Below are 21,618 nucleotides of genomic sequence, written 5' to 3' on the forward strand. Positions count from 1 at the left end.
GGGTGGGCGGCGGCGCGGGGCGGCCTGCCGACGTGTCGGTCGCCGCGGCGGGTCAGGCCGGGCACGGCGCCCCGGGGGGGCGGTTGGAAGCAGGGCCACGCGTGGTGCCGGGGGTCGCGGGTGGAGAGAGAGGCCGGGCCCCGGCGCGGGGCCTGGGGGAAGAGGTGTGCGGGCAGCCTGCGTGGCCCTGCCGAGGGGCGGCTTGTGTGCTGGTAGCCCCGGGAGCTGCCTGTTTTCCCTCTGTTTTGTCTTGTGGTAGGGGAAACTAGTGCTGATGTGTGGCGTGCTTGGAGGTGTTGAGAGGCCATCGGAGAAACGTGTTTTGTGTGTGTGCTCTGGTCCCACTGTGTTTACCGCTGGGGGTGAGTTGAGTGGATTGTTCAGAATTAGTCAAAAGGAGAAGGATGGAGAGAGAACTGGAAGCTATGAAGAAAGATGGGAGTGTGAAAACAGGAGAGAAAGTTGCTTGATTTCTTTGCCTCTTCTTACCAGTGAGTAAGGGGCTTGGACTAGTATTAAAATGCTCTGTAAAGCCGTGGCTTGTCATCTGAAAGACTAACTTTATGCCATGTTGGGAATTTAATTCAACACCTGTCTCCATTTTCTCTGCCTCTGTTTTATCTAATCTTAAAATGTTTTGATGCACGTTACAGGAGAATTCAATGTTTTTGGCTAATATCACTGGCTTCTAATAGGAAGCTTGGTGCTGGACAATGGTATATATGATGTATTTTCAGTCTGCTGTCACAGTACTTTGCAGACTTCTTGTTTGTGCAGGTATGTGTGCTTCTGTAACAAAGAATTCTTTCCTGAATCTGCTAGCTCTTCTTATTTTTATTATTAAGTTAAAATTTAGTGAGGGTGCCAAATTCTGTCTTTCTGCATCCCACCCCCTGCCCTTTTAAAATAGGTATTTGTCTTAAGAGAGCAGAGGTACTGGATTTCTTTATGGTTATAGATGCAGTTTCTAACAACTGTGAATGAAATAAATATTGGTAACAAATTTGTTGTTAATGATGTTGTGGGGTTATGCAGTCTGCAGTCCCTGTGTGATTTGTGTATCCATGATACTTTCTATAAATTACAGTAAAAGAATAGAAGTTTTTCTAGCTTGAACAGGTAAAATTACTGAAGTGATATCGTGTGTTGTTCTTTGCTGTTTTTCAGCGTTGACTGTTATAACAGGTGGTAATGTTTGCTAAAAAGACATTTCAGTCCTGGAGCAGTCTTTTTGTTAAGAGAGAAGAAATTTGAAAGTAGGTGTCCTTATAAACATGTTTCTGATGGAGGCTATATCATAAATATTTCTATTGTGTGTTAGGTTCTGTTTCTTGCAGGGAAAGTTGCATTTCCTTGCTTGAATATTAGTTGATATTTTCAGAAGGAGTGACTGTTAACAAAATCAGGTCTAATACTGATGAATCTGCTTTGGAAAGAGAGTATTTGTCCTTTTTAGACATTCCCCATTAGGAAAAAACAGAAATAATTGTCTCTTTCCTGATAGAGTGTGAGTTTCAGTGATTTCGTATTGTGGATGTAGGCTTCTCAGGTGTGTGTCTGCATGCACATGTGCTTGAGTGAAACCACGACAACACTGTGAGATTAAAAATGCTATCTGTTGTTGTATCCTTGTGATATATTTTGATTAAAGATATATTGTCTCTTAATTTCTCAGTGATTCTCCTCTTGCTTCACACTTGACATTTTGGTTTAGTGAACTTTAGTTACAGGGTTAGAATCGCTCATATTAATATGGGAGGTATGCTTTACCGACTTCATGGAAAAGAGGTTTGAAGACTTAATTTTGTTAGAAATCTGAAAATCCTTAGAAATGAAATATTTAAAAAAAATTATTGTTTCAGATCTGCTTGGTGTCATTCACAGCAGACAGTTTTTGATCCAGTGTGACTAGTTTGGATCGGGACTGTCTTGGAAGAATACGGTGTAGGGAAAACCAAGTTTTGATCATGTTTAATAAGTGATATATTTTCTGTGTGTTTCCTTTAAAATGGTCCTTCCTCAAAAATTTATTGATTGCTCCCGACAGAATCTGGATGCTTTACTGGCCTTATGATGGGAAAGGATGACTCTGAAAGGTTAAATGCTGGAGAAGTTTTAATTCCAAAGTCTTGGGACTTTAAATAGGCCATGAAGCACCTGATGGGGTTTTAAGCTTACTTTCCATTGGGGTTTCTTGATTATTTTTTTCTTTGGTAATAATAATAATAATCCATAATATACACTGTAATAATGCATAAAGTACAATCTGTTCTTCAAAAAAAAAAAGAGATTTTGTTATCCTTCAGAAAAAGTCTGACCACAGCCTGCCTTTTCACTGCACTCTCATTTCACACAAGAGCCTGGCTCCCCTTTCTCCGGAACTCAGGAAAATGGACACAACTAGAACTTGAATTATTGTTGCTCTTTCTTGAAATGTTCATTCAATGTTTAAGAGACTTTAGTAATACTGCCAAAAGTAGCTGTTAACATTTATCCACCTCTTGCTAGTCACTTCTAATTTTTCAAAACCGTTTTTGTTCTGTGATTTGATGTTAAGAGACGAGCTATTCTCTGCCTCTCCCCCTGCTCTATTGGGAGGTGTCCCTGCCCATGGCAGTGGGGTTGGAACTAGATGATCTTTGAGGTCCCTTCCAACCCTAACTATTCTATGATTCTATGATTTGATTTTCTAGAATGCAATATTAGGTTATTGCCTGGTCTTGGATTTCATGTTGTTCCCTTTAGAGGAGGGACACACTGTGTTTCTGTGGGTTAGCTCCTCTCTTGAGGACTATGTGGTGGTGTAGTATTCGGCATCCTACAAGGAGCAGGTAGGTAATTTTTTTAAAATTCTAGAAAGTATAATAAAGTATTCTGCATATTACGGATTTTCTTTCTGCATCTGGCAGTCATTCTCTTGTATAGCAGTTGACACCATACAGGACAGCAGAAAAATAGAGAATCATGACTTCCGGGAATATCATTAGAAGACCATTTTTTTTGCAACTTCTTTTTTGAAACTAGGTTGCTGCAGCATTATCAGTCACACAAGGGCCTCACTTCAGGTTCCCTACACCTGGCAGCTCCAGAAGGCTCCCAGCACTGCACTGCCTGCACCTCTTGGTTATTGATCTTGCACACTTTGCACCCCACTCCCAGCCCCAGTTCCTTACTTTGTTTCGTATTTCCACTAAGGGATGTATTCTTTAAGCTTCAAAGACCTCACAGTAGTGCAGGTGGTGGTTGATTTTGACAGTGACCATTTGTGAGTATTTCATGTTAATCAGTAAAGCTTTTCAGTTAATCCTAGTCCCAGATGGAACTAAAGTTGGGAATGGATGGTGGTAACAAAGCTAGGAGGGGAGAGCAGTGATTGTCAGGACCGTGCAGAGTTTCCAAATGTTCTCTGTTCATTTCAAGCTCCTTGTATTCGAGGGCTCTTCCTTTTTTTGTGTGTATGTATAAATATCTTGCATAGACATCTTTAAATCAAGTGCTTATTTGTAATAGAAGAATACGTACAGCTTAAAAAGAAATATACAGAGTAACACTTGAATATGTACCAAACAGCTCATGTAAGGGTAATGTTAGCTCCAGTCTTCTTGCTGTGCAATGAACAGATGACATTTTCTGTATGATCAGAATACAACACACAAAACTTTATCCATAACTAAACTTTTTGAAAACATTAAAAGCAAGAGTAATTTCTACCCTTAGTAATTATGCAGTAGCTGTGTCATACTTGAGCTGCAGAAGCTCAAACTTCTGCAGAAGCTACAAACTTCTGTCAAGACAAGTAGCACTCAGCAGTTGATGTGACTTCTACTGTTTCATGTTGTGTCAGTTATAGAATTGCCATTAAATGCTGTACAAATCTATTTTTGCATGTGAAGCTCTGAATTCAGGCAACAAGACTACCTAATTTTCCATACAAAGTACTCAAAATATTTTGTTGGTGAAGTATTGCATTTATTAATGAAACATGCATCTGTGAGACTGGTTATAACTTGCTACCTTCTGATTCAATTGAATACTTTTGCTTACGTTTTATCCAAACACAGAATTTTGCTATTCCACAATACAGAATAATCACAAATCTTTTCCTATGCTGTTGCATAGGAACAACAGTTAGATCTGTTTTTTCAAAAATAAATCCTGATTAAGTTGTGCATGTAAAATAGAACAGTGAGGTTTTTTGGATTTGTGCTAATATTTGACAAAACATTTTCTAACTATATGTCAAAGTATTTCATACTGCTGTTGGTCTTACTCTATGGTAGCATATTAATGCTGGTAATTACAGGTGTAATGCAGTATCTGAGAACAAGTTAGTGTGATAATTTAACTAGTGAGAGCTATGTTTACGACAAAGTCAATGTTAAATGTAAACAGCTGCAAATGTGATTACAAATATTGGAACACAGTAATTTGATTTATTATTAATCTGTTGCTTGTTTTCAGTAAGAAACTGAATCATCATTTAATAATAAAATGAGCTGGACACATCAGCAGTGTTTTAATTGGCGAGATACTTACTGGTTTTGAGGAAGCTAGGTTTTCATTTTACAAAAGCTCTCTGGCTCTGGTTTAGGAAGCATACTGTCTGTGAACCAATGTGCTGCTGGCCCTGCAGAGTCTGTGAACAAGGTCCTCCAAAAATATGTGTAAAGAGAGACCATTTTTTCTTGTGTTTGTGATAAGAAGTAATGACATAGATTGAATATTCTTTGGGAAACAGGAGAAAAAGATTAAATTGAAATTATCAATGTTGAAAGATAGCCAGTATCTTAAGCAGGAAAACTGGAACAGAACCGTGATACAGTATTTTTGAGTGGGGGTGAAGAAAGAAGACAATGGTGAAGTAACTTTTACTTCCAAATGTTTGTTTCAACTAGTGGTGACTAGATGGGATTCAGGGGAAGTTTAGAGAGCTATGTTAGTTGCTTGAGCAGTATTGGACAAATAAAATTTGTACATGTTAAAAAGAAGAAAGCTTTTCAAATGCCTTATCATGTTTACATTACTGATAACATTTGGGGAAGAGTTGTGAATGTTGCTGTTCATAGTTCTTTGTTGTTACTTCAGTTACTGTTAAGAAATACAAAACAATTTTTTTTTTATTAAACACTTTTAATACACAAAGTGTTACTACAGTCAAGAAGCTGCTGGACACAGCAGCAGATTTAAATAACAGCACTCAGGAGTTGCGATGTGCCAGAATTTGTTTGCACAGACAACACTACTAATTCAGCTTTCTTTGAGTATCTGCATTGCTTAATTATACAGCTGAATATTATCTGCTCCATACCACCACTGCCTCCTTAAGGTGCACAGGAGGGTTTTGCACGTTAGACCACTGCTCTGTGTTTGGGAGTGTATAGCAAATGTAGAGGCATTATAGAAAGAAAGGATGGCTGAAGTGTTTACAATGGTGTTTTGTTGTGGAAAGTTGGATTGACCCTTCTGTCCTCTGCTGCAGAGCTTCATGTGAACTGCAGGAACATCACTTCGGCAAGAATTCATAGGTGCCTGTTAGTTGTTTGTTCCTGATATTATGAAGGTCTAATGGGCATTTTGGGATCTGAGCGTTCATGACGGCAACTGTAGTAACTGAGTGATAAGCTTTTAAAAAAACACTTTAACTCTAGAAAATAAAAGATTCTGAAATATCCATCCTTTGCCATGTTTTCCCTCTATTTAAAGAGAAGAAAAATAATACTTAGACGTGGTGTTAAAGTAAATTCATTGATATTTGTGCTGTAGAGAAATGCTTGCAGGGAAAAGGCAGTGAGAAAATCCATAGTCAATGCAAATTTTCAAAGTGTGTGATTAAAAAAAGGCTCGGACTGACCAGTGATGATAAAATGAATGGAAACTTTTCTGTTTATTGACTGAATGCCATATGCCCTGGTGCACTGAGTGAGAAGTGATATTTTTCTAGAAAGAATATAATTGTGCTAGATTGCATTTCCTATGGCTTCTGATCATGGACTGATACTAGAATTAATATATTAATATACGAAGTTGTGAGTTTTCATGGGTTTTGATATTGGAATCACTTGGGCTAAATCCTCCACATGTGATACATTTTTCCCTCTACAGGATTTAGAATAGATAGGAGTGGATTTGGTAGCTGTAAGTTCTGCAAATGGAGTCATAGTGGAGAGGAGCTATACAAGCTTAACTACAGGCAGCACTGTTGCTCACCCATACAGAAGCAGCGTTATAAGGCACTGTGAGCAGCTCAGGCACACTGTTCAGTGTCTTCAGAGAACTCAAGCCGTGCTACTAGTGAATCGGCACATGTGAATTGTTGTATGGATGGAAATTGGAAGAGTGTTTACCTCAGGCTGATACACAGAGAGGGAGTCTGAGAGAAAAGCATAATCTGTGTAAAAGTCTGAAATAGCCCTTTCCAAATAGAAGATGATATTTCAGTTCTGGAAGAAGATATTTCAGGAGTTCAAGAAACCAAAACCAATGATGATTAAAACTGAAGTGCTTTTTCATACAGTTTGTAATGAGATTGTGGAGGAATTTTTCATGGAAGGTTCTTGAGGCTACGTGGTATCCAGATCAAACAATTAAAGTTTTGGATTTTATCTTTGTACTTTATACTCCTAGTCTCTTAATTATTTCAGATTTGAATGTGACTGTCAGGTATCTCAAATCTTCTATCTTGGTTCCTTACCCCGTTCCCTGAAGCATCATCTGAATATCTGGTTTGAACTTACTCCTTTTTCACATACAGTCCTTATGCTTATCCACATTTTTATCTCTGCATAGCACTATTACAATTAGTTTTGACACAATGAAGGAGTACCTCTTTGAATTCAGTGTGGAGCCTAGAGATGTGCTTATTAGTTTAATTGTTTCAGAATATATGTGTAAGCCCAAGATTGCAGTTTAGAGCTATTTTAAAGTTTTATTTGGCTTATTGACATTTACTGAGTTGCTAAGTGAGGTTTGTACCAAGTGAAAATTGTGGGACATCATCATAGAAGTGTCTTCAGCTTTAATATTCTTTTTATCACTCACATAACTGCTCTTTGTCCATAGGTGTCAGAATTGTGCTTCAAAGGTGTGTGCAGGTGATAGCTTGATTTCTGCCATTGGAGGCATTGGTTCTAGTTTGGAATTCATTTTTAAGTATGGATAGAAATCACTGGAGCCTCTGACATATTTGGAAAAATTTACTCTTTTTAACCCTTGGTTTGTTCTGAGAATGCAGTTTGAGTGTTAGGGGGAGGATAAATTTGTTAGACATAATTTTTATATTTTTTTAATATTAAAATACTTTTTTTTAGGAGTAGCCTATGATTTACCTTTGTACAAGAATTCTTCTTTTTATTGCTCATTTGTCACCCTGCAGTGAATTTCATGTGTATTTTTTTCTGTTGTGATTCCTACAAGCTCAAAATAAAGCACTCTTTCTCTAAAAGTCACCCCATTTTCAGCTGGAGACAAGGGTAAAACTTTTATTACAATTAAGCAGAGAACCTCTGCACAGGAGACCATAATGTTTCTCCTGTTTGCACCTGGGTTATCTGGTGGAGGTTTTATGTCTTGCTAGAAGGCAGTCAGGAAAGTCTCCTGTAGGTAAGAATTAGTGGTCTTATACTCCATTGCAGTGAGTTTCATAGATGCAATCCATTCTTCCAAATCTTTGATTCATTGTGGCATTTCAGTGGCATACGCTATTTGCAGCTATCACTTTATACAAATTCCCTATAGTATTTGAAATCTATTTTTTAATTTCAGTATTTGCACAGAATTTCACATTTTTATCAAAATACCATTGATCCTGTTCCACATTTGATTTGAATCATCCCACTATCATCACTGACAAAATCCAGCTGAAGAAAGACATGATTTTTTTTAAAATCAGTTTTAAAAACAATATATTGCAAAAGTAAGATGAAGCAATAGACAAAGTTTAAAAAAAAACATAACTCCATTTTTTTTTTTTCTTACCTCAGGTCAGATTTGGTCTTCCCCCATCACTTCTGCCACTTCCTGGTGCCAGATTCTTTTTGGGAGGCAATGTTTCTTGTCTTGACTGACAAGAGGTGCTGTCTCTGGTAGGATAAATTATCTTCTTTGGTTTCCTTCTTTTTGTCTTTGATCTCTTATCTTTCACCCTCTTGTTTCCTTCTCATTGCTCTTCCTTCCCTTTGCTGTCCTTTCCCTCTCCTGCTTTTCTCTTCAGGGTGCTATAGGGTGGGATTTTCAAAAACATCTGGTGAAGTTGTAGACCTATGTTAGATTCAAGTGCAATACAAGTTTAATGCCTGCCTCTGTAAGCCTCTTTGAAAAGTAAAAGTCTAGTGTTTCTGTGTAGCACAACTAGACCTCGGTAATTTCAGAAAATAGCTATTGCTGGAGATGTTTTTAGGCAACGGTTTCTCAGACCTGCTACAGAGATGGATTTGTATTTTGTTTTTGTTAGATGAGACAAGATGGCTTTAGTAGTGAAAATGCTACTTGCTATACTGGGATATGACTGATGAATTCTTTAATTATTTGTTGAGGGGAGTTGTTGTTTACAAAACTCTTAAGTAACAGTTGATTCCTAGTGTAAATGGTATTTAAGGTCTGACTTGTGTTAGCTTATTGATAAAGCTAACAGTATTCTTGGCTGAAGGCGATTACTATTGGCCAGCTCTCTTAGACTGTATTTACCCTAAAAAAAAAATTGAAAAGATGAGGTGAAGTCTTTCTGTATGAACACTTAGTGTAGAAGTTAGCATGAACTAATGTGACAGATGGGATAAAGCAGTTTGAGAATACAATCCTAACATTAATATTGGTAATTCTAAACCAATTTCTAACAAATTCTGCACCTTCACAGACTAGCAGAGTTGCTTTCCAGATGCTTGATAGTACAGCAGGAACCTCCTGGAAGCTTCTAGACATAAATACCTGGGCGTGTGCCTAGAACAACATTAGAATTACTTGGAGGCTGAATGGAGGCATACTGGAGGTTCCTGGTTGGAGAGCTGTGCTGTATGCTGTTAAACAGATGATATTCTCTGGATACCTACCTCAAGGATCTTAGCTCCAGCAGCAATACATCATACAAGATTTTCAAGGTCAGAAATGCGTTAGGATATAGTCATGTAAAGACAACGTCTGTGATTGCCAGTAACTTCTGTCTTCCAAATGAATAGTTCTGGTAAAAAAAAAAAGGTCAGCTTTACTGGTAGTATATTTTTTGCATAACTTAGTAGTTTCTGTATGTATTAGCTGTACATGCTTAGAAATAGGTGTTCACCTGGAATTAATTTGAAACTGCTGAGAGTCTGACTATAAACATTTGTCGATTGGACTTTCTTTCATCATAGTTAGAATGAAATTAACTGTGCAGAAATCTGTGGTTTGGGCACAAAGGCTTATCTATGCTCAGGGTGCTCTCACCTCATGTTCACTTCAACAAAGCAAATGTTTGAATTACTGCAAATATTTGCATATGCTGTAAATATAGGCAGAAATTATGAGATGTGCCTAACACAAACAGTGTTTAGTGCACAGGTATTATGCGTATATCACTATGCAAGTTGGGGTGTGGATTGTCTTTGCAAGTGGAAAACTTCTGTAGTGATAAGCACCTTGTGATTCCCTGGTGAAATTGTCTGAGAGCAGCTTCACTGGCAGTAAGAGTGGCGGAACATAGTTCTACCACTGCAGTTTCCAAAGTTTCTTCTGGCTTTATTTCTTTACTTTCTGAAAGTAAATAAGGACACTAACTTCACTACCTGAATTTTTATTTGTATTATTTTTGGCATGTCCAGAGTAGCCTCTCTTATTAAACCTAGCTGTAGAAATGAGGTGAAGTTGGTGGAGAGAATTCAGGATGCCCCTGAAGAGACACCTAAGCTTTTCAAAAGTAAGCTGTGGAGAATGTGGAGCTTTCTATGTCATGACTAAACTTTTTTCGATATAGTTGTGCATAAGTTGCAATGATCTTAATTCCATCATTCCTGCTGTAGTTTGTATTGTTCTGTTAAGATGAAAATGTCAGTAAGTGTCATTTGATCTCTGACTACAGATGAAAGTCTGTTACTTCTGCTGTAAACCATGACCATTTTTTTTATTGTTTAGACTTGTATTTGTTAGTTACATTAATTAGATACCTTACAGATTTAAGAAGACAGAGTAGAAGCTCTGCAGAGTGTCTTAACTCAGGAGGAGGTCTCCTTTTCCAACTCTCTTCTCTCTTGGTTATCTTCAATTTTGGAAAACTGTGAAGTCGAATAAACCTATTTGCCTGGCTGGATGCAGACAGAATGGGTGCTATGATCCGCAAGTATCTTCTCTTGGGTTGTCTTGGTATAAGATTGGTGGATTGCCAGGCAGGATCTCACAATATACCAAGTGTTCCTTATTCTGGAAGACTTCTGTGAGGAGCTGAGAAAAAAGGTTGGGATCTTGCTTTAGGAGAGTGGCTTTAAGTGAAGATTTATCAGAATATAACCTACACTTTATAAATGGAGATTCCTTAGAGTAATTGACTGTTATTAGTCAAATTTGTAGTGGTAGAGTTTGCTATAGGTAACATTTCTCAAGTTATTCCAAGCTGCTGTCTGAAGTATATTTAGAAGCGGGGGATCTGCAGGACGCAAATTCTCAAGTTTAACTGATGATGTCACATTAAAAAAAAATAATATAAATGGAGGATTTTAATAGGTTTTGGGGTTGTTCTATAGTCTGTTGTGATATTATCCAGCCCTTAAGTATTGGAGCCAGTTACTGTCAGGTGTCATTGTCGTTGTACCTCAAAGATCAGATAATATTTTGTTCCTGGAAGTATTAGGGATTCATGGAAAATGACCAGAAAGCTGAAGGAGTGGATTGAGAATTACATGCCAGAATACAGTTACCTAGCCAAGAGTAAAGTACTTTGGGGTGATAATTGATTGAGGTGCAGGACTCCAGCTTTGAGGAATACCATGATGCATTTTTTCAGAGCAAATATTTCATGTGAGCAGCTGATGAATGCTGTTTGTAGTGCTTGGATTAAACTTTGTATTGAACTTCTTCCAAACCCATTTTTCTGTTCTTCTGATGTTCTTATTCACAAATTAATGTTTTTGAAGGAAGAAGATGCTTTCTTAACTTGTGTAATATGGCATTTAATTAAGTGTCCCTAATCTGTAAGATGACAGTGCCTGCATGCTCTTTCATAGTGCTAAGCATTTGGAGGTCTTAGCAGTGCATAGTAATTGTAAAAATCCATACTGTGGTTTCTTCCAGTTAATCCAGGAACTCTAGATAAGCTGCTGGGGCTCTGAGGAATGTTTCAGAAATGACAAAATACACAGGAAATGCTTTGAATGGTCTAATGACCTATAATCAAGACAAAGTAGACCTTAGGGGTAAAGAGAAGTTGTGAATAGGGTTGTGAATCCTTCTGTTTTCCTCCTGCAACAATTGTAAGGTGTTGTCTAATTGTACACAAGAAAAATTGGATGCACCATAGGATCTAAGTTGCTGTATGTAGATCTCTTACCTGTACTGAAAGATGTCTGCAAATCTGAAAAAAGCTCCAAAGCTCTACCTGTAAAATATATTTTATGTGGACAATATTTCAGGTGCAGTGTCATACCTCTTTTGTCTGGAAAAATTAATGTAGTTTTGTAAACTTTGGGAAAGTAGGAAGTGCTGGATTGCTTCAGAGTTTCATTGCTCTGCTGAGGTGGTGTATAAGAGAAGTAAAGTAGCTCCCAGCTCTAGCACATGCAGAAGAGTCTGGAGGGAAAGTAGTTAATACTTACTGTTTCCTGTAGGAACTGGTGTGTTGTTACAGTTGATAGAGAGCTCAAAAAACCTGTTAAAAAGTTGTACATTCTGTTCTGCTGAATGGGCTGAAGGTCTCTCTTTGTCCTTGCTCCCCAGTAACACCACCTTGAAGACTACCAAGGTAAATGGATAGTTTCATGCTCATATCCAGCCTCAATTATGGATACCCGTAGACTAGAAGGCTGTTGGTAAAACTGATTTGGGAATGCATGTCAAACATGCAACCGAACTTGAGAATTCATCACGGTGTGCAGTGAGGCAGTCTTAAAGAGTATATATGTTCTTAAATAAGATACTAACTACAGAATATGCAAGTTATGAGGGTGAGTGTTTTTGCTCATAAGCATCTGAGAATGTGAAATAGCTCAGCAGTTTAGTGGGCGAAAACTGCCTTTCTTTGTGGAATTCAAGTGGAGTTCACTGGGAAACTGAGAACGGAGCTTATAAATTAGTCTGAAAATGTAAAGAAAAAAATTGTGGTTTTCAGTGTTACGAATGCACTATGTCTGTTCTTTCAAGATGCAGAAATTTAGGTAAAACTGAAAATATCTCTGGAGTCCTAGCTTCATTATCTAGGTTTTCTTCAATAATATCTTTATATTCTAACACTCTTTTCTTCTTTTTTTTTCTAATGGGCAGATAATTTAAGAACTTATTTCAATGAAGATCTGTCAGATTTGTTTGTACTTTTGATTTACCCCTTATCCTTATAGTTCTGTTTCATGCCTTTTATAACTGCAACATGGCATCTGAGCCTATAGTAAGTAGTGAGACCTAATGGGTTTTGATGCTCTCTCTCCTTGTCTCTTAAATATTGAAGTTAAATGTGGTTTATCTGTTTTGGTAAAATGCTGTATTGTTAGGCACCTACTTTATCCTTGTAGTTTCGCAAATAAAGAAAAACCAAGCTATATATTGCTGTCATGTTGATTTAGAAAAATGTCTTTTGTTAAAGCTCAATTTCCAAATATTTAGAACTCTGCAAAATAAGATATTTTTCTTAGTTGTTGTTCAGGTGTTAGGTTCCTGTACCAAGTATTCCTCTACAACTGGAAGTTTCAGGCTGTTTTCATCTGGCTATTGATCCTTTGTGCAAATGCAGTTTTCCAGATGTTTATGTTGTTTATTTCTGAATGTCTTGCTCTAGAGCAAGGCTGAATGACTGTCTCCAGAGTAAAGATGAGGGGCTGCAGAAGGCTTCCGTCTGAAGCAAGGTGATGGAAGCTGTAGTACCTGGCAGACTCCTGTGGTGTAAGTCTGATTGCTTGGCAACTTGCTTCATTAAAATGTAACACAAGGGTTTGAGAGATCCAAGTTTTGGCAGGATAGAGCAATTTTTGGGTCCATTTTTGGGTCTTTATTCTGTGTTTTAGTGTTTCTACCTGCAACAAACAGTTACATGGAAATGACAGTGATTGTTTTATTCAGAGTTAGTGTTTCTTCCTCCAATTGAAAACAGGTGGTCTAAATACTGACCTTGATGTATCTTCAGTTTCTATACAGATGAAAATAGAGATTGTTTTTTCTCTTTGAAATTGTAGGTGACTGCTTTCAGTTCTAGGAATAAAAATAAACTCTCCCTTCCTGTCCTTAAATTTCTTAATAGGACTGGGATTTTAGGGCAAAATAATGGTGAAGCTGATAAACTTAAATTTGTTTTCTACAGCTTGCTTGCTGCCTTGCTATCTGGTTTGACAGACTTAACAATTTTATTTTTTTTCACACTTGTCCCAAGCAATACTTTCCTTTTTAGGGTGTTGGATTAAAAATCCAATTGTGCTGTGTTTTTCCTGAGGTTCAGAGTTACTTTGAGGACAGGTTTGAACAGAAATATTTTTAAACCATTTTTTCTTAAATAACATATGTTGTTTAAGAGATCGAGGTACTTACAGCAGAAAGACTAAACACTGAAGATTCATGAACTGTGTTCTATAACTCGGTGATGGTGTTTAGTATTTAGTGGCTGAAAACTATTTAGGAAAATTATCTGACTCATCTTCAAATAATTAGGGCAGTTAGTGATTCTGAAAAGTAGGTTGAATATATGTATAAAGGATGGCTAGGACTGTCAGGGAAGTGTTCAGAAGGTAATCTTCTGATAATCTTTGGTTCTTTATGCATATGTGGTATGAGAGGAAAAGAAAAAAGAAATGACACGTAATAAAGCTAAATGAAACCCTTACTAATGAGAGAAAGAAAGGTAGGCATTTGGTATGTCTGGCAGATGGCTAGGTTGCCAGTTCAGAGCAACTAGCAAAGAAGTATGTGCCATCGGGAATCAGAAAGAAGGGGAGTGAGGAATGGAACAAAGTCAAAGCCTGACCAAAGTAGGCATGAAACCTTTTTTTTGCTTTGATTACTGCATTTCCTGCAGTACTTTTCTGGTATAGCTTTCACATAATAAGCAATTGTACTTTGCAGGCGCGTTACTGGCCTGCGAAGCTGTTCTCTGTAACAAAGAGTGGGAGTAAAAGTGGTTGCTAAGGCAGTCTGTTTATCTTCAGAGTAAGAAAAATGCCTAAGAAAGCCCAGGTTTGAATATTACTACTACTTAAATGAATATACTGTAGGTATTTAATCTCTTCTTACCATTTTTTAAAAATAAATTTACATTATCATTCTCTTGGGTTCAGAGAAATTCCTAGACATCTTGTGGTGTTAAAGATAAGTTTCCTTTTATACTGTAGTGCCATTCAAAATTATTATTTTGAAGGTAGGCTCTAAGTTTGAAAGTAGTGCTATGCTCCTCTCTGTAAACTTAATTGGGTTATAGAGAGGAATCTAGGTACGGCTGCTTGCTGTGTATCAGACATTGCTGCTTTCTTAGTGGAGAGGAGGACAACTTTTTTTTCCTCTCTCGTTCCCATCTGCTTTCTGGATGTATTTTCCTAAAACAAAAAGTCTGTATTTCCAGACCACCTTGTGCAAGTTGCTACTGTGAGTCTCAGCTATCCTGAGACATGGTGTAATCACAAGGCTTTAATGGGAGAACTATAACACTTGGTGCATGAAAACTTCTTTCTTTTTGCTTCTATGTGCTGCGGGGGATGAATTTCTCTATTTGTGCAGTATTTGAGTGTGAAAGGGTCAGGAATGAGTCTGGTAGTGCAAAAGGAGGTAAAGCTGAGTGTGTGTTCTGGACATGAGAGCTATGGATAGCATATGCCTAAATAGAGTATTTAATTTCTGCTATGTTTTTTGCAAAAGTAAAAAGGTAAGAATTTACAAGGAAAACTGAGTTCTACCTCTGCCAGCTGTGTTGAGTATTGGTGTTCTATCTGCTTGAAACAATGTTTCACAGAAAACAGAACTCAACACTATGGAGTCTCCCAGCTCTTTCGCTTCTCTGCTTACTTGAGCCTTACTACTGAGTTCTCTCCCATTCCTGATGGGACATGTCTTGTTTGTTTTTCCTTTTCTTGTCACACTTCTTAAATAACACAAAGGTTTATTTCTGAGAACACTGCCTCTTCATTCTTGCAGGGCTCAATACAGAAGTACCAGTTCTGTTTAATTTCTCTTCAGGATTTCCTCAGTGTTTCTTCATGTTTCTTACACAAATGAGTTTTATAGGTGTGTTATGTTTCTGCCCCCCCCAGCCTAATTCTCTTTCACTTGGACTTTGACTGAGCTGCATATTTCTGTTGTCTCTTTAGTCCTAAAAAAAACTTGGGAACCTAGTCCTCTCCTACTAAAAGAGAAATTTTGCCCTTGATTTTACTAGATACAGGATTTAGCCCAGTGCTGTTACTGTTATTTTCTTGCCCTGGTGCAGTTTACAGCTTCTTCTGTTAAAGTATTTTTTGGTTAATAGAATTTACATGCTGTTTGCCATTTTCCAGATTAAGAGTTCTTAAATAAGATCATGTCTGATGCCAGTTCCCTTTGCTGCCACATAATAAACTTTCTGTGCTCTGATAAATGTGTTGCAATTTGTTTAACTTTAAAGTGTTTACAGTACTTTAGCAGGCTTTCATGTTGTGATAGTTTTGATGGTCAAATCATATTAATTGCATGATAAGAGACGCACAACTTCTTCATCTCTTACACGTAGGCCTTAAGATAATAAATGTAGTTACCTGGCCAGATACTAGTTTGTGTCTGGGACACTCTTCCCTGACTGCCTCAGTACACAGTGCTCTGAGGATAAGACATGTATTCTATTGCACATCTGAAACAGATATGAGACAGTGAGCTGTGTGAGGTCTTGTTATGGTGTCAGAATTGGGAGGTGTGGTGAATGAATGGATTGAGGAATTCCAGAGGGAAAAGGACAGTTACATGGGAAAGGCAGGTGACTGTTGCTGTGGGGAGCCATCTTTCTACTCTGTGCGATTCCTGCATAGCGTGGGCGTGTTTAATAATGATTACTAATCACTTGTTCCTGATAACCTAGATGACTGAAACCATTCTTTATATAACTTCCACAACTTTGAATGTGAAAGCAAAAATGGAAAGGTAGCAAGTAAGTAAAGAAAGGTTGCTCCTTTTGGTAGCAAGTAGACTGATATTTATGTGTTAGGACCAAGACTGGAACTTGCTGGGGCAGCTGTACTGTCTGATGATTTCTTTTTTAGATGAACTCTAGACAAGTACCAGACACTGCAAGTGTGCTTCATGAAACTTGTTGATGACAGGGAGGTGACAAGATTGAGGGGTCTGTTTCTACTCTGGCCTCTGAAGAGGAAGGAGGAGTGCTGTTCAGAAAAGTCTTTTTGCACTTCTGGCCTAATGTAGGCCTGATTCCCTCCCTTTCCTCCCTGCCTTCTTTCGAATTCCAAGTTAACGTCATCTCTGTCTGCATCTTTTTGCAGACATGCTAGTCTGGTTGCTGTGTCTTCTAGTCTGCTATAAGAAGATAATGCATGTTCAGCCCTGTTGCATGCAGGACATGTGAGGGGATTTTTAGTTATTTCAAGGGTATGATGTGTGAATTTTCTGTTCAGCACTTGGAGCTATAGGGGTGATGAGTTATGCTCTGTGTTCTAGGTCTTCTTGCTGTTAGTTTTCACAATCTGATTTAGTAAACAGGTGAGAAAAAATAAAAGTCAAAGTTCTATGGTTTGGCTGAATTTCTGGGGAAATGTTCATAGAAAGAACTGAGGTTTCTGTTTCTAGAAATCAACCTCTCAAATTAGGCAGTAGTGTGCATTAAGAGATGAGGCTATTAAAGTAAGAAACATATGGCATTTCTTTTATGCTATCAAACGGCATATATTTTCCTGTCTTTAGTCTTAAGAGTAATGTGGGGTAACAGAAACTGTTAGTCATTGAGGGGAGCTGCTCTGGAGCTGGCCTGATCTGCAGGACACCGACAGATCTCAGCACACAGGGGGTTTTCCTGAGGTAGGGAGACGTCAGGGCAGCAGAGAGACTGCCATGAGCTGTCAGCTTGTGTGGGAGATGCTGATGAGGCCTGGGCATTGCCAGAGCAATTGTGGCCACCCCCATGCCTGTACAAACAGCCTGGGGAGTGTGAGGAACCAGGAGTGTGGCCAACAGAGCAGGCAAACAGAGCATGGGGTGTCATCTGGGGCCTGGCGTGGCAGTTTGTGCAGAGGGCACTCTGGGAAGGCACCTCTTCAAAGAATGGGCATTCCACTGGCTGAGTGGGAGACTTGAAGTAACCCAGCAACCAAACATTGGTCTTTGACCATTTGCACAGGTCAAGGGCACTTACACTACCTGATCTGCAGGGCAAGATGGTGGGCACTTGTCTGAGAGCAAATGTTGCAGGTCTGGCTTGGGGACCTGCACCATCCACCCCAGTGGTAGCTAATGCCTCCACCCAGACGGAGCTACTGGAGGGAGAGGCTGCAGCACATACCTCTGACTGCAGAAGGTTCCTCAACCTTTCTCCTGGGGCAGGAATAGGCAGCAGACCTGCCTGTGAAAGATATGCCCAGGTAGAGGACCTCCTGCAGCAGGTGGCTGAGCTGCAGACGGTGGTGATGAGGCTGCATACCATCAGGGAGGTTGAGAAGGAGTTAAATACCTGGTTCCAAGTCTAGTCTGAAGCGGACCCATGGCCAAATGAAGAAAAAGAAGAAAAACTCCCCTACTGGCACACATAGAAGTGAGGGGGGTAAACAATGCAGAAGAACGGAAACTTGAAAAAGCAAGGATGAGCAGGGGGAAGAGACTTCCCCCAAAGCAAGGTACCCTTGCAGAAGAGCTTCACAGATGGAAGAGGAAAGACCAGTCACACCAGGAGAGATGCTGGAGCTGACTAAGGCAGCCCAAGAAAAAGCAATGTGTGTTGTGACTCTCTTCTGAAAGGTTCAAGATGCCACCCATTTGTTGACCTGATGCACTCTCTAGAGAGGAGTCCTGCTTCTTAGGGCTCATACCAGGGATGTCAGTGAGAGACTATGAAGCCTTGTACAGTCCTCTGGCTGTTATCTACTTGCTGTTGTTTCACAGTGGGCACTAGTGATACCACCAGATCAGTCTGAGGAGTATTGAGAAGGATTACAGACTCCTAGGAGCAGCAGTCAGGGACTCTGGAGTGCAGGTAGTTTTTTCCTCAGTCCTCCTGGTCAAGGGAAGGGGGCTGATAGAGCAAATCAAAATTGGCAAATTGACAAATGGCTACAGGACTGGTGCCACAGCCAGGGGTCTGACTCCTTAGACCATGGGATTGACTTTGAGGAAGAAGGTCTACTGGGGCCTGATGGAGTCGACTTGTCAGAGAAGGGGAAGAGCATCTTTGGCCTAAGGCTTGCCAAGCTGGTGAAGAGAGCTTTAAACTACAGCTGCTGGCAGAGGGGAAGGTCAATCCATCCCACTCCTCCCAGTATGATGCCAGTGCCCAGAGCCTGGAGAAGGATCACAGGGGAGCAGGAGAGCAGCTGGAGCGCAGCACAAAGGAATCCCAGCCAGTAAGTCAGCTTTACTGGGGGCCCAACGTAAATGTCTCTGTGCAAAGGCAGGTAGCATGGAGAATAAACTAGGAATTAGAGATGTGTGCACGCTGGCAAGGCTGTGATCTTACTGGCATCCCAGAAACATGTTGGGATGGCTCCTATGACTGGAGCATTGGAATGGAAGGATAGAGACTCTTCAGGAAGGACAGGCAGGGGAGATTGGGAGAAGGTGTTCCTCACCGGTTGGTACTGGAGCCTGTGCTGTTTAACATCTTTGTTGGTGACATGGGCAGTGGGATTGAGGGCACCTACAGCAAGTTTGCCAATGGCACCAAGCTGTGTGGAGTAATTGACATGCTGGAGGGAAGGGATGCCATCCAGAGGGACCCGAAAGTGAAGGACCCATGAAGTTTGACAAGGCCAAGTGCAATGTCCTGCACCTGGGTCAGGGCAATCCTAAGCACAAATACAGACTGGGTAGAGAATTGATCAAGAGCAGCCCTGAGGAGAAGGGGATGCTGGTGGTTGAGAAGCTGTGTGCTCACACCCAGAAAGCCAACCATATCCTGGGCTGCATCAAAAGAAGCATGCCCGGTGGGTTGAGGGACATTCTGCCCCTCTACTCCATGCTGATGAGACTCTACCTGGAGTACTGTGTCTAGCTTTGGAGCCCCCAATTTAAGAAGGAGATGGACCTGTTTGTGTGAGTCCAGAGGAGGGCCCTAAGGATGGAGCCTGAGGCTGGAGCAGCTTTCCTTGAAGACAGTCTGAGAGAGTTGGGGTTGTTCAGCCTGGAAAAGAGAAGGCTCTGGGGAGACCTTACAGCAGTCTTCCAGTACCTAAAGTGGGCCTACAGGAGAGATGGGGAGGGACTCTTTGTCAGGGTGTGAAGCAATATGATGAAGAGTAATGGCTTCAAACTGAAAGAGGAAAAATGCAGCCCAACTTTGTAATTTTCACTTGCGTTCTTAAGTTGGGGTTTTTGAAAGGTGGAAATGTTGAAGTTTTCCAGTCCCCTTGAAATTCAGTGGTACTTTAACATGTAATTCTACAGTCTTTGAGAAGAAGGAATCCCTTTGGTATGTTAAGGTAGGAAGAAACTTTGGCACTTTTTTTTCTGGAGAAGAAATCAATGACAGGCTAATTTTATGTTTACGTTAGACATTAAAGAAGTTCAGTGATCCTTACTCTGACAACTGATGAAATAAAAACAGTACCTAAATTGCAGGCTGGAAGGTTGTTTTTTGATGTTTTGTTGCTGACCAGAATGTTAAATGGTGAAACTACTACTCATGAATCTGATGTCTTCCAATGTGTTGCTAAAACAAAAGAGTTTAATTCTCTGGGATAGCACAAGGATTAAATACTGCTTTCAGGAGCTAAATGTTGTGATCTTCACTGTTTGAATACTTCAGATGCAGGCTTTGTATGCGTTTTAAATGCTTTCCAGTGATTAGTGGAGGGTGTTTTCTCTGAAATCTCTAAAAATCAAATGCTATATCCAAAGCATTAATAAAGTTTAGTAGCTTGCATTGAGGCAAGAACATGTTCTGTTGTCTCTCTCTAACTTTGGCCAGTTGAATTCTTCACAGTTTCTTGCATCATTTTTACCTGAGCCAGTTTATTGGGCTTCTAATATTATTATTCTGATTGCTTATAGAATCTGAAGAGGCCAAGGTGGGGAAAAAAAACCCCTTTGCTCTGTCACAAATTAGTGTCTCTCCAAGGCAGTAATGGCTTGGGACATTTAGGACATTTTAATTGATATTGTACTGTAGCTGTGCTTGTAACTGTAAAAACAAATTAATCCTGGTGTATGCAGTATTTGAACTACATATCTGTCCAGTGCTATTCTCTCCATTATGAAATCACATTATGTGTCTCCTTGGTGTCTCTGTTAAACCCAGGAAAAGTTCTTTCATTTTAGCTGATTCTGTGCAAAACCAATTCTATGTCATAAGAGCAAATTCTATTTGGCTGTTAGAATCAAAGTATTAAGTGTTGGGAAGAGAGGTTTTTTGGCTTTGTGGTTGTGGGTTTTTTTTAATGACATCACTATTCAGCATGCTACATATATAAAATGTGTGTGTGATAGTATTTCCTTGAAGTTGTTTGCCTGGATTAAGTGAAGATGTGTGATGAGCTGACAGAAAAGTAGTGAGAATTTTGTATCGAAGGGCTAATTTTATTAATGGGACTGCTAGGCAACTCATTTTACTGAAAATGTGAAGCTGGAGAAACTGAGGCTGTTGATACTGCTAAGGAAACTTTCACAACTTCGAATGTTGATAATAAGGGTAAAGTGAACCAAAACCCCTTCGGCTTTTAGCACAATGCTACCCTCTAGTGGAACAGTGTTGCATTAGGAAACCCCAACATTCTTTGTCAGTGAGCAGTAAGGTTTTTATTAGATGTTTTGTGCAGTGTGTGTGTACTTGTATAGCAACAACAAACTAGAAAATTTGAGGAAGCCACCTCTATTGTCTATGATAATGAAAATGTAATCTGTAACTAAAATGGGTATTTCTGAGACTGATCACTCCAAATCATTGCTTGGCAAAAGGTGAATCAGAAGTTCTCATTCAATAGCCATTCATTCAGGGTTGGTAGAATTTCATTCAAGGATTCTTTTAAAAGTCAGTAGCATTTCATGCGAATCAGAAATTTATGTTAACTATCTACATCCTTGTCACACATTGTTCAGGCTCTTCTTTTGGTTGATTTTTTTTTTTTGCTTTTGTTCCTGGTTTCAAAGTGAACCACTCCAGACCATGTTTTCTTCTTAAAACCTGTGATTTATATGGCTGCATCTAGCTTGATCTAGCATTCTTGAATCTCTAACATACCTGCTGTATATGCAAATGTAAGATAAATGCTGGTAAATACTGGATAGGCATCTAGTGAAAGACGTGCTGTGGTGACTGGAATATGTTATCTTTGAGTGTTTAGGGCT

At 39.4% G+C, this 21,618-nt stretch overlaps 1 protein-coding gene across 2 annotated transcripts in view; it reads left to right on the plus strand.

Moving 5' to 3' along the window:
• KCMF1 (potassium channel modulatory factor 1) overlaps nucleotides 1-21,618 on the plus strand; it is a 54,525-nt gene that overhangs the window by 959 nt on the left and 31,948 nt on the right. Inside the window, exon 1 of one of the 2 annotated variants that reach the window (XM_014958147.1) lies at nucleotides 8,004-8,081. The exons of the other annotated variant lie outside the window; for it this stretch is intronic. The gene's annotated coding sequence lies outside the window, so the exon portion shown is untranslated. Of the gene's footprint in view, nucleotides 1-8,003; nucleotides 8,082-21,618 lie in introns of those variants that run through there. 2 annotated transcript variants of the gene reach the window in all.

The sequence above is a fragment of the Calidris pugnax genome, unplaced genomic scaffold (assembly GCF_001431845.1).
Source record: "Calidris pugnax isolate Ruff unplaced genomic scaffold, ASM143184v1 scaffold317, whole genome shotgun sequence".
Lineage (NCBI taxonomy): Eukaryota > Metazoa > Chordata > Aves > Charadriiformes > Scolopacidae > Calidris > Calidris pugnax.